Source organism: Sturnira hondurensis, unplaced genomic scaffold, assembly GCF_014824575.4.
Source record: "Sturnira hondurensis isolate 20B ecotype Veracruz unplaced genomic scaffold, ASM1482457v3 Scaffold0005036, whole genome shotgun sequence".
Classification (NCBI taxonomy): Eukaryota; Metazoa; Chordata; class Mammalia; order Chiroptera; family Phyllostomidae; genus Sturnira; species Sturnira hondurensis.
Window position 1 is genome coordinate 1 of NW_028077667.1, and position 14,124 is coordinate 14,124.

The 14,124-nt window shown below is 46.4% G+C and overlaps 1 pseudogene; it reads left to right on the top strand.

The window, feature by feature from the left end:
- The first annotated feature begins 11,272 nt into the window (after positions 1-11,272).
- On the top strand, positions 11,273-12,212 carry LOC118987131 (olfactory receptor 8B12-like; annotated as a pseudogene).
- Positions 12,213-14,124: the final 1,912 nt, after the last annotated feature.

Below are 14,124 nucleotides of genomic sequence, written 5' to 3' on the forward strand. Positions count from 1 at the left end.
GTAAGATCATCTCCCAGTCCCCAGAGAGATTGGAAGGATCATAAATCATCTCTTTCATCCACCTAAATATACATAAAAGAGAAGGCTTCACCCAAGAGCCCCTTATGTGGTCTGGAAATTTTTTTTAAATTTAGAGGTAGAGGATGGAGAGAGAGACAGAAAGACAGACAGACAGACAGAAACAGAGAGGGATAGAGAGAGAAACACTGATGTGAGAGGGAAACATTGACCATTTGCCTCCTGTACTTTCCCCCATTGGGTATCAAACCCATAACCTAGGTATGTGCCCTGCAACCTTTTGGTGCATGGGATGATGCTTCAACCAACTGAGCCACCTGGCCAGGGTCCTGTTCTGAAATGTAAAGATAAATTGAAGCTAAAATATCTCGTTTCCAATTATAGAACTCTTTGGCCTTGGGATAGTAATCACGGGTAAGCAGTCTTATAATTGGGTCAGCTTGGGGGCTCTGGATACTAAGGCTGAAAGCAAAAGAAGAAAAAAAGCAAAGCTCCATGGACATTTGTGAGTATGTCACCTGCTACCTCTGTTCTGCCCTGAAGGTACACTATGGGACATACGGGGAAATCCTTCTATTCTTTGCCGTAGATTTTGACTTTACTGTCTCTAAGCACATATGTTACAGTTAGCAGAATCGGGGAGAAAGGGGAATCATATTGCACTCCCCACTGGCAAGGGAGACTTGGAAGGAACCCAGATTGTGAGTGCCAAAGATTACTCCAAACTGCTCTGCTGAAGGTGCTGCCCTTCTGTATGGAATAGCTCTGATATTGAGGGATGTGTCCCTATAAACTGTCCTTTGCATAGGCAGGAAGGTGGACCTGGGACCAGACCAACCCATGGGGAGAGGAGCAGGGTGAAGACTTGTGTGGTCAGAAGAAGGGGGCCCTACTCTGAGCAGAGGCTAGAACGTGGGTTGTCCTCGAGGAAACCCTCTCTCAAGAGTATTCATACTTTTTTTGGATATGGGGAGAGTTGTATAAAGTACTGAGTTTATACATTTTGCTTTGCTTATATTTCTCCAGCTCTTCCCTAAAATCAGATAATTTTCAAGTGTGTCTCAGTACCAGAAACAAGGCAGCAAGTGGAAGTAAGGGCTTCCTCACACTTACCGCCTTGCTGACACACACGTGGAATCAGCAACATCATACTGATGAGAAGAGCAGTTCAAGGGTTCCAAGGCTACTGGAAGGACAGGGTTTCATCACCAAGAAGACCTACATGGGAAAAAGAAAGGGCTGCAACCCAGGCCGTGCAGACATGGCAAGCCACATGTACATTCTCGCCTGGGTGCCAAGATGAAGGGGTGCTTACATGGGAGAAAATGGGAGCTGAGGCAAGGAGACTTAGAACCATCGAGCTTTATTAGGAACAGTTCTTCCTGTTTGGCTCTTGGATGTAGTGTTTTCACAATTAAGCAGAGTGCAAGAGCCTCCATTAAAGTCCCACAGCCTCCCACAGACCCTCCCCACTGGTTAAGTTTTCTTAAAGTTCCAGTTAGTCTTCATCAATCTCTATGGCGTTCACGATGAACACAATGCTTACAATGCCCCAGATTTCTTCTCCATCTGGAATTAGACCTCCACCCACCTCACTGGTTTTCTTGTCTGACCTGGATGCCTCGCAGACCTGACACAGCACAAAGGGTCCAGCTCTAAAGTCTTGGTCTCCTTCTTGCTCACCTTGGCCGAGCCCCACACAGACACCCAAAAGGACAGTGCCACTGTTCGCCGAGGGACCCCGCTCCCTGCTCCGGAAGCATTTTCTCACCCCTTGTCTCCCCATGCCACAGATGGTCCACTGCCCAGGACTGTTCATTGCCCTCCCTCTGGCAGGTACCTCCAAACACTTCTCTCCTTTTCCAAGACAAACAACACCCCCCCACCCCTTAAATCACTTTGCTTTTGTTTTTTTCCCCACTTTTGAGCTGTGAAAAACAGAGCTGTTAGGAACTTGTTGGGGCTGGAGACTCTTCGAGTGAACATAAATGGTGTCTGGCTCTGACAGGGTCCTCCTGAGTGTGATGCTGAACTTCCTGGGCGGGGAGACTCTCAAGACTCCACTGAGCTGACTTCCTGGAGATCAAACCAACACCATCACATAGCCCGCAGGCCCCCCACCCACCACACTACATATCATGTTGTTGGCCTGAACTACCCAAGGCCTGGCTAATCTAAGACATTTACCAGGCAGGACGTTCGAAGGGCTTGGAGGTTTCCTCCTGTAGCCAACTCAGTCAGACTTCTCTTTGTAATGTGCAAGCGCTGAGCATCCCAGACCTGCTGATTCAACCCTTTAGGGCACAGGTTTCATTTCTCTGGGATAAGCGCCCTGGGGGTTGTGCTTCTGGGATGTGTAGCCACAGCACGCTTTTGTTCTTGTTGTCCACTTTCTTTCTTCTTTCTAATGCCAGGCTGTTTTCCAGATCAGTGATGCCACTTTACATCACCGCCACCAATGTGTGAGTGACTGGTTTCTCCACATCCTCACCAGCACGTAGGACTGTCCTCACACTTATTTTAAGGGGTTCTGATAAGTGGGTCAGACTATCTCTCTATGCTTCTAACTTTCCCATCTGCCTCTCTGCCGTCTGTATATCCTCCTCAGTGAAACGCCTGTTTGTGTCCGTTGCCTGTCTGTAATAGCGTTGCTTGTTTTCACTGCTGCATTTTGCATGTTGGGACACTGTCCCCTGACTGGATATGTGGTTTGCAAACATTTCTGTCCAGTGTGCACTATGTCATTTCATTTGTCACCGAGCCTAGGCTTTAAATTTTAGTAAATTATAATTTATTTATTTCTTTTTGGATAGATCCCATTGGGGGCAGGGGTCAAGTCTAAAATCCTTTTGCCTGGCCCTACAGCCCCAGTTTTTCTCACAGAATTTTCCCCAGTGTTTTACATGTAGACAAATGGATTATGTCTACATGTTAATGTTAATGTTTTAACATTAACATTAATGTTTTCATGAGCTGTGAGGTGTAGGTGTTTACATCAAGGTCTTTTTGTTTTTTTGCCTGTGGATATCTGATGGCCCTTCTCCCACTTAATGGAAAGGCCGTCCTATGAATTGTTTTGCACGTCCACTAAAAATCAGCTGGGCTTCTTTGTTTGGGTGTCTACTCTGTTCCATCGATTGCCTTGTCTTTACCTTCTTGGCTACATAATAACTGTTAAAATAGGGGAGGTTTTATTCTGGTTTTGCATTGTTATTCTAACTCATTTGCCTTTCCTTATAAGTATTTTTTAAAAGAAAAGTGCATATTTTTAAGAGAAGTTCTACAACTTGCTTTTTTCATTTAATAGCCCATCATCAATACCTTTTAATCTAAGTAAGTACCTATTGATCTATTTCATTTTACCAGTAAAAATAAAAATAAACCAAAACACAAATTTATACTATCACACTGTACTGATGTACTGGAATCAACCTGGTCCCTCTTAATGACTATTTTTCCCAGTTTCCTATTATTATAATAAATAATGCTGAAATCAATAATCATATTGGGCGTGTGTTTGCTCAAATGTTCCCCATGTGTTGCCATTTGGCTTTGCTTGTAGTATAGTCAAAGATCAATTTTGTTTTTAACTTTAGTCAAGTGTTTCTGAGCACTTTCAAGTTCTCAGTTTTACAGCCCCACCCCTCGAAGTCCATGAAGGACTGAGGAAGTCCACTCTGGAGGAGCGCAGCAGCTCTGGGGACCCGGACCTGGGTGTCTAGGGGAATTACAAGTCCTCTCCACAGGCCAGAAATGGCCAGCGCCAGCCTGGGAGTCACGTGGGGGCAATTCTATCCCATTACTGGCAGCAACCTAACAACATTTTCAAATTGCCATTCTGCTGCCAGGGTCACGCCCTACCGGCTGGAGCTTCATGGCGAATGCCACATGCCATCCACCCCGGGGAGGGAGATCCGAACTTAGGTGGACTCACAGGAGATCCAGTGTGTGGCCTCCAGGATGCCCTCGCCAGCCTTGGCGTTGGGAAGCGTCCTGGAGACTTTCGTTCCAGTTGTCGGGCGTCATCTGGTGGCCGCTTTTATGTAGTGTCTTCCCTCCGGAGCTCCAGCAAAATATGCAATAAATGGCATGTAGCCCTGGTGTCAGCCGCCTACTTCCAGCGACCTTAGGGGATCATCCTGGTGGTGCCTGGACGTCAGCGCATCATCTATTCCCGGAGCTTAAACGTCAAGGGGTTTCCATCGCTGCTCTCCTAGGCTAGGTTATGAGGCTGCTGGGGTTGAGGGTCGGTCAACACGCAGGGGTGTCAAGGATTAAAAGGAGAGGATTCCAGCTCCCGGACGCCGTCCCGCAGGTGCTCTCGCTGTCGGAGGCGCCTCCCAGGAGTTTTTCCAAGTTCCATTTCAGAGGCCAGACCTGATCCTTCCAGCGGGACAGTTTGGAAGGGCGGCTCCAGAGGACAAAACTCCCGCCAATTTTTCCTAGTCCCGCTCCAGAGATGGAAACCAGCGCAGGCGGGACGGACAAATCTGTGTAGTGTCCATCCCAAATGTGGGTGTGATGCCCAGTGGTCGAAACTTCCCCAAATATTTCGAAGTACCCTCCCTGGAGCTGCAGCCTGGCAGTATGGCCGGTAAGATGAAGCAGGCAGGGGACTTCGCAAGGCCTCTTTGTCTTCTTTCCCACCCTCTAATTCTAGGGCAGGCCTCTGAGAAGGCCAGGCTCCCAGGGCGCAGCAGTGAGCTCTGGCAGGCCTGGGGACCCCTGCACTTCCCTGTGCGGTCCGCGCGTTGCCTTGCGCGCCACCTGGCGGCCACTTTATGTAGCTTTCTTCTCTAGCTCCAGTGGAAGCAGGAGTGGGTTCCCATCCAGCCCAGTGTCTGTGACCAGAGCCTGGCAAGCTATCTGCAAGGGCAGAATCATTCTCTTACAAAACTGCTTTTCTTCTGATGAGAACTTTCAAGATCTACTTGCAAATATACAATATGCTATTATCAACTATTGTCACTATGCTGCCCCGTGACTTACTGCCATTACCCAGTGGACTCATGAACAAAGTGGTCTTGGTGGCAGGGATGGAGGTCGTGCATGGGCTCAGCAACATGGACTTCCACTCACCAGGGCAGACCTGGCTTCACGCTCCACGTCTGAGACCAACACTGCATCCCCAGTGTGGCATCATTCCCTGGGGTGATCCCGGCTAGCCACCCGGCAGCAGCTTGACTGCACTGGGGCCCTTCCAAATGGAAAGGGCAGTGTTTTACTCTTCCTGGAATACACACTTTCTCTGGATATGGACTTGCCTTCCCTGCACACGATGCTACTGCCAAAATTACTACCCATGGACTTGCAGGGTGCCTTATTCACCATCCTGCTACCCCACACAGCACTGTTTCTAATCAAGGAGCTCACCTCGAAGCAGAGGATGCGCAACAATGGAGCCGTGCTCTGGAATCCCCTAGTCTTGCCATGTCCCCCGCCAACTGGCTTCATGGCGCAGCAGAATGGCCTTTTGAAGACTCAGCTACAGCACCAGCGAGGGAGCACGACCTTGTAGGGCTGCCGCCAGGTTCTCCAGAGGCTGCACAAGCTCTAATCAGTGTCCAGTCTGGGGAGCTGTGTTCTGATAGGGAGGCTGCATGGGTCCGGGCAGCAAGGGTGGAAAGAGAAGTGTCACCACACCCATTTCTCACAAACTCTGTGTTCTGCTGCCTGAAGGACTTACCCACAGAGGGAGAAAGGCTTCCACGGGGGGCCACAACAATGATTCTATTGTTAAGGCTGCCACTTGGCCATTTGGGGCTCCTCATACCTCTGAATCAATGAGCGAAGAAGGGGGTTACAGTGCTAACCCTGCTTACCAATGGGAAATCGAACTATTCTCAACAGTGGAGCTAAGGAAGAGTGTGCCCGGACTACAGGAGACCTGTTTGGTCGTCTCCCAGTGTAACCACATCCTGGGTCAAGGTCGGTGGAAAACTACAGTAACCCCACATGACTGTATTTAGAGATGGGGCCTTTGAAGGATGTAATTACCTTCAATGAGTCCTTAGGGTGGAACCTAATCCAATAGGGCCCGTGTCCTTGTAAGAAGAGATCAGTACAGACATGGAACACAGAGGGAAGACCATGTGAGGACACAGCAAGAAGGTGGTTATCTGCAGGCCAGGGAGAGAGGCCCTGGGAGAAAACAACCCATCAGACAACTTGATCTCAGACCTACAGCTCGAGACCTGTGAGCAAATAAGTTTCTGTGGTTCAAACCACACAGTCTGTGCAGCACTTTGTCCCAACACTCCAAGCACACTAATCCAGTGACCATCTCACCCTCTGGGCTCTCATGTTTCCACTATAAAGCTGGACCTGGTTACAGAGGCCCTGGAAAGGCAGACATCCCCCTACCACCGTCCGCGGGCATGTATGAGATAACAGAAATGCAGCGGGTGGCAGGGCACGGTGTCATGGGTATAAAGACCCCTTGGGATGATTCCCACGTGCTCTCTGCTGATTCTTCCTCCAGGCCCACGTCATTGGCACAGTGCTCGTGGCCAGGCAGGCAGGGAGAATCCGGTGGTCATTATGCGAACTAGTGAGGTCCGCTTCTTGTTGTCCAGCAGACACGCATACTCCTCCTGTGCTGCAGGGGAGCCAAGCCTCCTCCCCTTTCCCTCCTTCCCTGCTGCCTCTAAGTGCAGAACTCAGGACATCTCCCTGTTACCGATGCCCTTGAGGCTCAGGATGTTTCATTCCCAGTTGGAGTAAAACAGTTTCATTTCCCTATGTCACAGGAGCATGAGCACCAACCAGGGAGTGCTTCCCTCAGCTATAGGGGTCCCCTGCTTGATCTTGAACTAACCATCAGTGCATCTAGTCAGGGGTCTCTGGTACAGCAGTCAAAGACCACTTGCCCCTCGTCACTAAACACTTCAGTGACTAGGTCCACAGCCCAAAGGGTTATGCTCTGCATCTGGCCAGCCAGCTTGCAGAGTCTCCACTATCTTTTTTCCAGAGTATCATGACCTTGCCAACCTCCAGGAGGAGAGGGAAAGGCCCGATGGTGTTAACTTGTTCAGAGAATGCAGGACAAGGCCCCCTAGTGTGTGGCCTATTTTCTGCAGCACAGATGCCCCCACTTTTGCCGAGTTTCAGCTTTAGCAACAGAAACATGAATAAACTTCTTCACTTTGTAAAAGATAGAAAATGTTCTCTGACTCCCCGGGGGAGGCAGTGCTGAGTTCACTGACCTTATATCAAGAAAATCTGCTCAGCCAGCAAAGTATCATTTATACAGCAAACACCTGAGCATCAGAGGACGCTTTCTAACTGCAGAAACACCCACAGTGCTCACTGAAAACCAACTTCATGTTTGTACAATAGTGTCTTCCACGAATCACACCAAGCATTACTCACAAGATTCCTTTTACTACTTTTTCTTTCTTCACGGCAAATTTTCAGCCCAAACTCTACTAGGTATTTTTCTTAAATAGAAATAGAGACCCAAAAGGGTTAATGAGGCCCACTCCCGTTGCTTCAGCTTTTTTTTCCGAGTCCAGGCAGCCCAGCGAAGGCTCACATCTGTTGCCAAGATCTTGCCTCTTCTGTCCTAAGCCTGTCCTTTGTCTCACTGTCCCCAGGTTTAATAAACATACTCCCACTACCCCCTGGACTCTTTGTTGAATTCCTTCCCACACAAAATCCAGAACTCACACATCCCAGACCGTGAGGGGCAGACATGCCTTACCCTGGTCCCTTTCTTGCAACAAAGCGTGTTTTATCTATGGCAGAAAGGTCCGGTCTTCTGCCCCCAGGAGTCCAGCAGATTCATGAGCTAATAACTCATCAGCTAACCAAGTCTTGAACTTCCCCAAATAGAGATTTATTTATTGAATAGGAAATCTGCCATCCTTACTATGTAAACTCCCCTGACAAAGGGTGTTGAAAACAAATTGGGAAATAAAATTCTATTAATCTTTTATCAGTCAGGCAAAATCTACACTGTGTGACTTGTGGTTATCTAAAACCTCAGCAAGGTCTCTTACCCTACCCTGTTCTTTGGTCAGAATTTCCTTCACCAAAGCAATTATTTGGGCTCCAGTACTGTATAAAAGTGTGGGGCAAAACCCTGAAGCTTGGGGAAGGTGCTACATTAAGCCATGACACCCAGCCTTTCATTAGAGTTACTGGTGTTATTATTAAGCAAAGACTTTCCAGGACTCTCTCAAGTCATTGCTCAACTGTCAGATTCCATTATTTGAACTGGAATCCCTAACACTTGCCCTTTCAGCCACTCTCGCCTGTGTGCTGCCCCGCTCCCTAGCTTTCCTTTTCTTCAGTGCACTTTCATGTTTCTTTCATGTATTATTAGTAGATACAAATAGGTCTACCCTACGAGGTCATTCTGAGGAAAAAACACGGTAAATTATGTATGAGTTGCTCTGGGTCTTTCAGATGAGGGCGCTGGGTCAGATACAGAGGCCAGTATACAGTAAGCACTCAGTACAAGAATACTTTTTCCAGGTGCTTTGTTCTTAATTGTACTTAAAAAAAAGTAAACTGAATGAAAGGAAAGGCCATTGAAAGCCCCGTCAGGCACCATCAAGGACATAAACAAACATTTCCTCTTCCTTATGGAACAAGGATCCTGAGAGAGGTCCTATAACTACGTCACCGTGGCCCCTAATCCAGAAAAACACTCACAGTCTCTGGGTACTCATGGATGTTATAAAAGTTCTGTTCCATCCCTGGAAGCTGGACTGAAGGCTCAGGACAAAGTAGGTCAGAGACCATGTTCTTCAGCTCAACAGGAGAACCAAGACAAACTAAAGGCTTTGAATTTTAAAGAGAGGGGCAGAAGCAGAACAGTCTGAGCTCCAAGCTGTCACCTTCTTGTCACCAGGGCAATCTGAGTCTCCATGAGAGAGATGGGTTTGAGGCAGCAGAGTCCAGCACTGTGACTGCAGGCAGAAAAAGGGTGAGTGCCTGCCTGACCTGGTCTGTGCTCTAGCAGAGTGATTAGGGTACAAAGACTGAACCCCGGAACCAGACAGCCTGAGTTCCATTTCTGCTGCCAATTAGGACTAGGACCTGTGCCCAGTGTCCTCACCTGTTCAATGGGTTTAATCAAAATGCCCCAGACCACTTAGAACAGTGCCACTAGCATAGTTAGGGGTTGGCAAATGTTCCTATTTTCTTGGGTTTAGTTAATAACTTTAAGTTATTATTCCAGTATTATTTTCACATAGCATTTCCACAGCCATTCCTGCTACAGACTCAGGGCAACACAGCCTCATCTTCCTGTTCTGACCAGCACTGACCAAAGGTGGAAGGTCTAGGGCAACTGGCTTCTGCTTCCCAACAGCACTGCAGAGAAGAACCCAGGTCACACAAAACTCGGTCCAGGGCTGTAGAGGGCAGGCAGTACCAGAACAGTGTCACCACTGCAAGGTTGCAGGGTTATCCTAGCTGAGATTTGTGGACTTTCTNTTTCTTCATTCCTTTCTGGTGGGATGTTTTGTTCTTCCTTCTGGTCCATTCCATTGATTTGAGTCCCCGTTTCCTTTCCATCACTATTGATTTCCTGTGCATCTCCCTTCATTTCAATTAGTTTAGCCTTCATATATTCCTCTAATTTGTGACTTTGTACCTCTAATTTGTGACTATAATCTACCAGTTCTGTGAGCATCCTCATAAATAGTGTCCTGAATTGTGCTTCTGAGAGGCTGGCAATTTCTTGGTCGCTGAGAGTTGTTGGCTCTTGGACTTTGAGTTCTTCTTGTGCCATCTTTCGGGTTGTTCATGCCTGTTCCATAGCAGGATCAGAGCCCTAAAGTGTTCACTAGAACAGGGCAACTAAGTCGCTGGGTTGTGACGCTGTATGTGGGGGCGGGGTCAAAGAGCGACAATGGCTCTCACCGGTATTGCAGGGCAACTAAGTCGCTGGGTTGTGACGCTGTATGTGGGGGCGGGGTCAAAGAAGGACTATGGCGTCCTGTCCGCTGCCTGCCGCCACGGCCCTCACCGGTGCCGCAGTTGCTGCCATCACCTGGCCCACGTGTTTCGTACCACTGCTCGCGAGTGTGCCACCGCCGTCAGCCCTCGCCCCCTGGGGCCTGCGTGGTATGTCTCACTGTGCTCGAATATGCGCCCGTGATCTGCCCCGCACCCTGACTGGTTCTCGTCTGCCTGAGTGCCTGGGTCGGGAGCCCTGTCCTGCCCGACCCTGTTCGCTGCTGGCTCCGCCCCTCTTACCATCCCTGTTGAACGGTTAGATGTAGTTGGACTTCCGTATAATTCAATTTTCTGTCCTTTGGTTGTGTCTTTGTTTCTCCAAACCTTTGTTTTATTCAAACTTGGTTGTGGGAGAAGGCACAGTGTTTCCACCTATGCCTCCATCTTGGCGGAAGTCCTAAAGGCTTTGAATTTTAAAGAGAGGGGCAGAAGCAGAACAGTCTGAGCTCCAAGCTGTCCCCTTCTTGTCACCAGGGCAATCTGAGTCTCCATGAGAGAGATGGGTTTGAGGCAGCAGAGTCCAGCACTGTGACTGCAGGCAGAAAAAGGCTGAGTGCCTGCCTGACCTGGTCTGTGCTCTAGCAGAGTGATTAGGGTACAAAGCCCGAACCCTGGAGCCAGACAGCCTGAGTTCCATTTCTGCTGCCAGTTAGGACTAGGACCTGTGCCCAGCGTCCTCACCTGTTCAATGGGTTTAATCAAAATGCCCCAGACCACTTAGAACAGTGCCACTAGCATAGTTAGGGGTTGGCAAATGTTCCTATTTTCTTGGGTTTAGTTAATAACTTTAAGTTATTATTCCAGTATTATTTTCACATAGCATTTCCACAGCCATTCCTGCTACAGACTCAGGGCAACACAGCCTCATCTTCCTGTTCTGACCAGCACTGACCAAAGGTGGAAGGTCTAGGGCAACTGGCTTCTGTTTCCCAACAGCACTGCAGAGAAGAACCCAGGTCACAGAAACTCGGTCCAGGGCTGTAGAGGGCAGGCAGTACCAGACAGTGTCACCACTGCAAGGTTGCAGGGTTATCCCAGCTGAGATTTGTGGACTTTCTCGTCACTTGGTTGAGCCCCTACTCTGGAGTCAACTTTCACCCACCAACAGTTACTAGAATGGTTGAAGCCCCATGGGGACCATAAAAACAGAGATGCAGGAACAAGGAAATGCCACCTCAACCCTAAGTTCCACACCTTCCTGTTCAAACACCACTCTCAGGAGTGAGTTGTTTTTCTCTGTGTGTGAGCAACTCTTTTCTTTTTCCCTCCCAGACTGTCTCAGAGGAGCATGGCTGCAGATAACACCTCCTCTGTGACAGAGTTTATCCTTGCAGGCTTAACAGACCAGCCAGGACTCCTGCTCCCTCTCTTCTTCCTGTTTCTGGGCTTCTATGTGGTCACCCTGGTGGGGAACCTGGGCTTGATAACATTGATTGGGCTGAACTCTCACCTTCATATTCCCATGTACTTTTTCCTTTTCAACTTGTCCTTCATTGACTTCAGTTACTCCTCTACCATCATCCCCAAAATGCTGATGAGTTTTGTCTTAAAGAAGAATGTCATCTCCTACACAGGGTGTATGACTCAGCTCTTTTTCTTCTGTTTCTTTGCCATTTCTGAATGCTTCATTCTGTCAGCAATGGCATATGACCACTATGTGGCCATCTGTAAACCACTGTTGTACATGGTCACTGTGTCTCCTCAGGTGTGTTTATTTCTTTTGCTGGGTGTCTACGGGATGGGAATTTTGGGGGCTATAGGGCATACAGGTAATATACTGTTTCTGACATTTTGTGCAGAAAACCTTCTCAATCATTATATGTGTGATATCCTTCCCCTCCTTGAGCTTTCCTGCAATAGCTCTTACATGAATACTCTGGTGGTCTTTATTCTTGTGGCCTTTGGCATTGTGGTGCCCATTGTAACCATTTTTCTCTCTTATGGCTTCATTTTTTCTAGCATTTTACACATTCGTTCTACTGAAGGCAGATCCAAAGCTTTTAGTACCTGCAGTTCTCACATCATTGCAGTTTTTTTTTTACTTCGGCTCAGGGGCTTTTTCATACCTTAAACCACCTTCTATTATACCCTTTCACAAGGACAAAGTCTGCAGTCTGTTCTATACCACTGTGGTGCCCATGTTGAACCTACTACTCTACAGCCTCAGGAACAAGGATGTCAAATTAGCCACGAAGAAAACCTTGGAAAGGATAAAATTCTCTTGAAAGGAATTGGAAATTGAGAAAGGGATGAGAATATTAAGAATGTTGTTATTATTTTATCATTATCATCAATAAGGAATTCAACCTTCATGCTTTTTTATTCTATATGTAAAAAAAAATTTTAACTCTTTCCCAAATGGATTTATTCTCTCTCACCATCACCCTGACTCCTCCTTCTATATTTTATAAAAATAGTCTTTGCAATAATATAGTATGCAATATTGAATGGAGCTTCAGAATCATTTCATCTAGTCCCAAAATATAAGGAAACTACCTGGTGGCAGAGCCGGGACTCAAATCCCAGCTTGAATCTCAATTCAGTTTGTTTTTCTTTATGCCATGTTTTCTTGCCTCATCTCTTTCTTGGAAGATGTCATTTCACATGTTATTTGACCTAATACATCTAAATTAAAAATGGATTGACAGTAATTTCATGCTACTTGCACAACATAATTTTAATACATCACATTTTGCAAAAGAATAGGAGGTGAAAAATTTTGTTGAGTAGGTCTTGGCAAAATGACAAGATCACTGTCTGATGAGTTTTGTCGTGTGTTAAATGGGTAGTGTGTTAGGTTTCCCAGAAGACAAGTATGGGGACCACTGACTTGGTGAATGGAACACTGGGGATGTGGGTTAGTGAATTAGAATTTACAGGGGAGAGAAATGGAATTTGAATGGTAGAAAGATGCGGAGTGGATGCATGATATTATTTCAAGCCTGAGATGGAATTTGGAGTCTCATTTCAAGGGTTATCTTGGTTGTGGTCCAAGGTCACTGGGAGCTGCGCTATCTGACCTGGTATTCACTAGTCATGCAAGATGTTGAGCAACTGAAATGTGGACATCAAAATTGAGACATACTGAAAGTGGGCAAAGTGAGTGTGATATACACATCCAATCTCTGAGGAATATGAAAAACAATTTCATGGATATTTTTTTTACTTGATTACATGTTGAAATGATAACATTTTGAATATATTGTGTTAAACAAAATATGTCATTAAAGTGAATGTATCTGCTTATTTTTAAGGTATCTACTAGAAAGTTTAGAATTTATAGGTAGCTTGCATTACATTTCCATTGGATGACACTGGTCTAGAGGATGTTATGGAGCACTAGATCGCCCTGGGTGCATGTTCACCTGCCAGGCAGCACCAAGCTGCGACTTATGAGGAGAGGCAATTGCTATGGAATTTTCAGGCATTGCAGACAGCCTTAATATTCTAATAATAGAGGCATATTGGTAGGACGTAGTGACCTCAGGATAAGTCCATAAAGCCATCATATTATGAAATGGGAAATAGGGCTTTATATTAAAAATGAAAAGAACAATTTTTGTCTAAACACACTATTATTGGTAAAATTTCTTTAAGAAGCAATGACAAATAAAGTACTAAGGGAACTATTTTGACTTACGGGGCTGTTCTTTAGGAAAGTCCATTCAATTAGGATGTAGGGAAATTTGAATGACTGTTGAGTTCTGCCTATTGATTTTTTTCATTGCTGCCAAAAAGAAAAGAATAAGGTTATGAAGGGAGGATTTAGATGAGATGAAATACAGGGTCCAGCAGAACTAGTGCCATTGAGTGTGGTTGGTAGGGGACGTGACTGTCTCACATGAGATGGACAGCAATGTGAACATTTTGTCATAGGGTGTGGTGGAGTGTGATATTACTGTTACAGAATTACGTGCTTATTATTTTGTAATTAAAAATTTTTATATAATAAAAGAGGTATGTTTTGTGCCAGACCCTGTGGATGCCCGAATTTAGGGAACCTTGAATTTAGGAGTGGGGGTTGGTGTATTGAATATGCTGTTCAATGTAGGTCATAAAAGAATACAGAAAACTCCTTTTGAAAATTTTGTGCCCTGACTTTTATATAGCAAAATGCACAAATCTTAAGTGTATAGC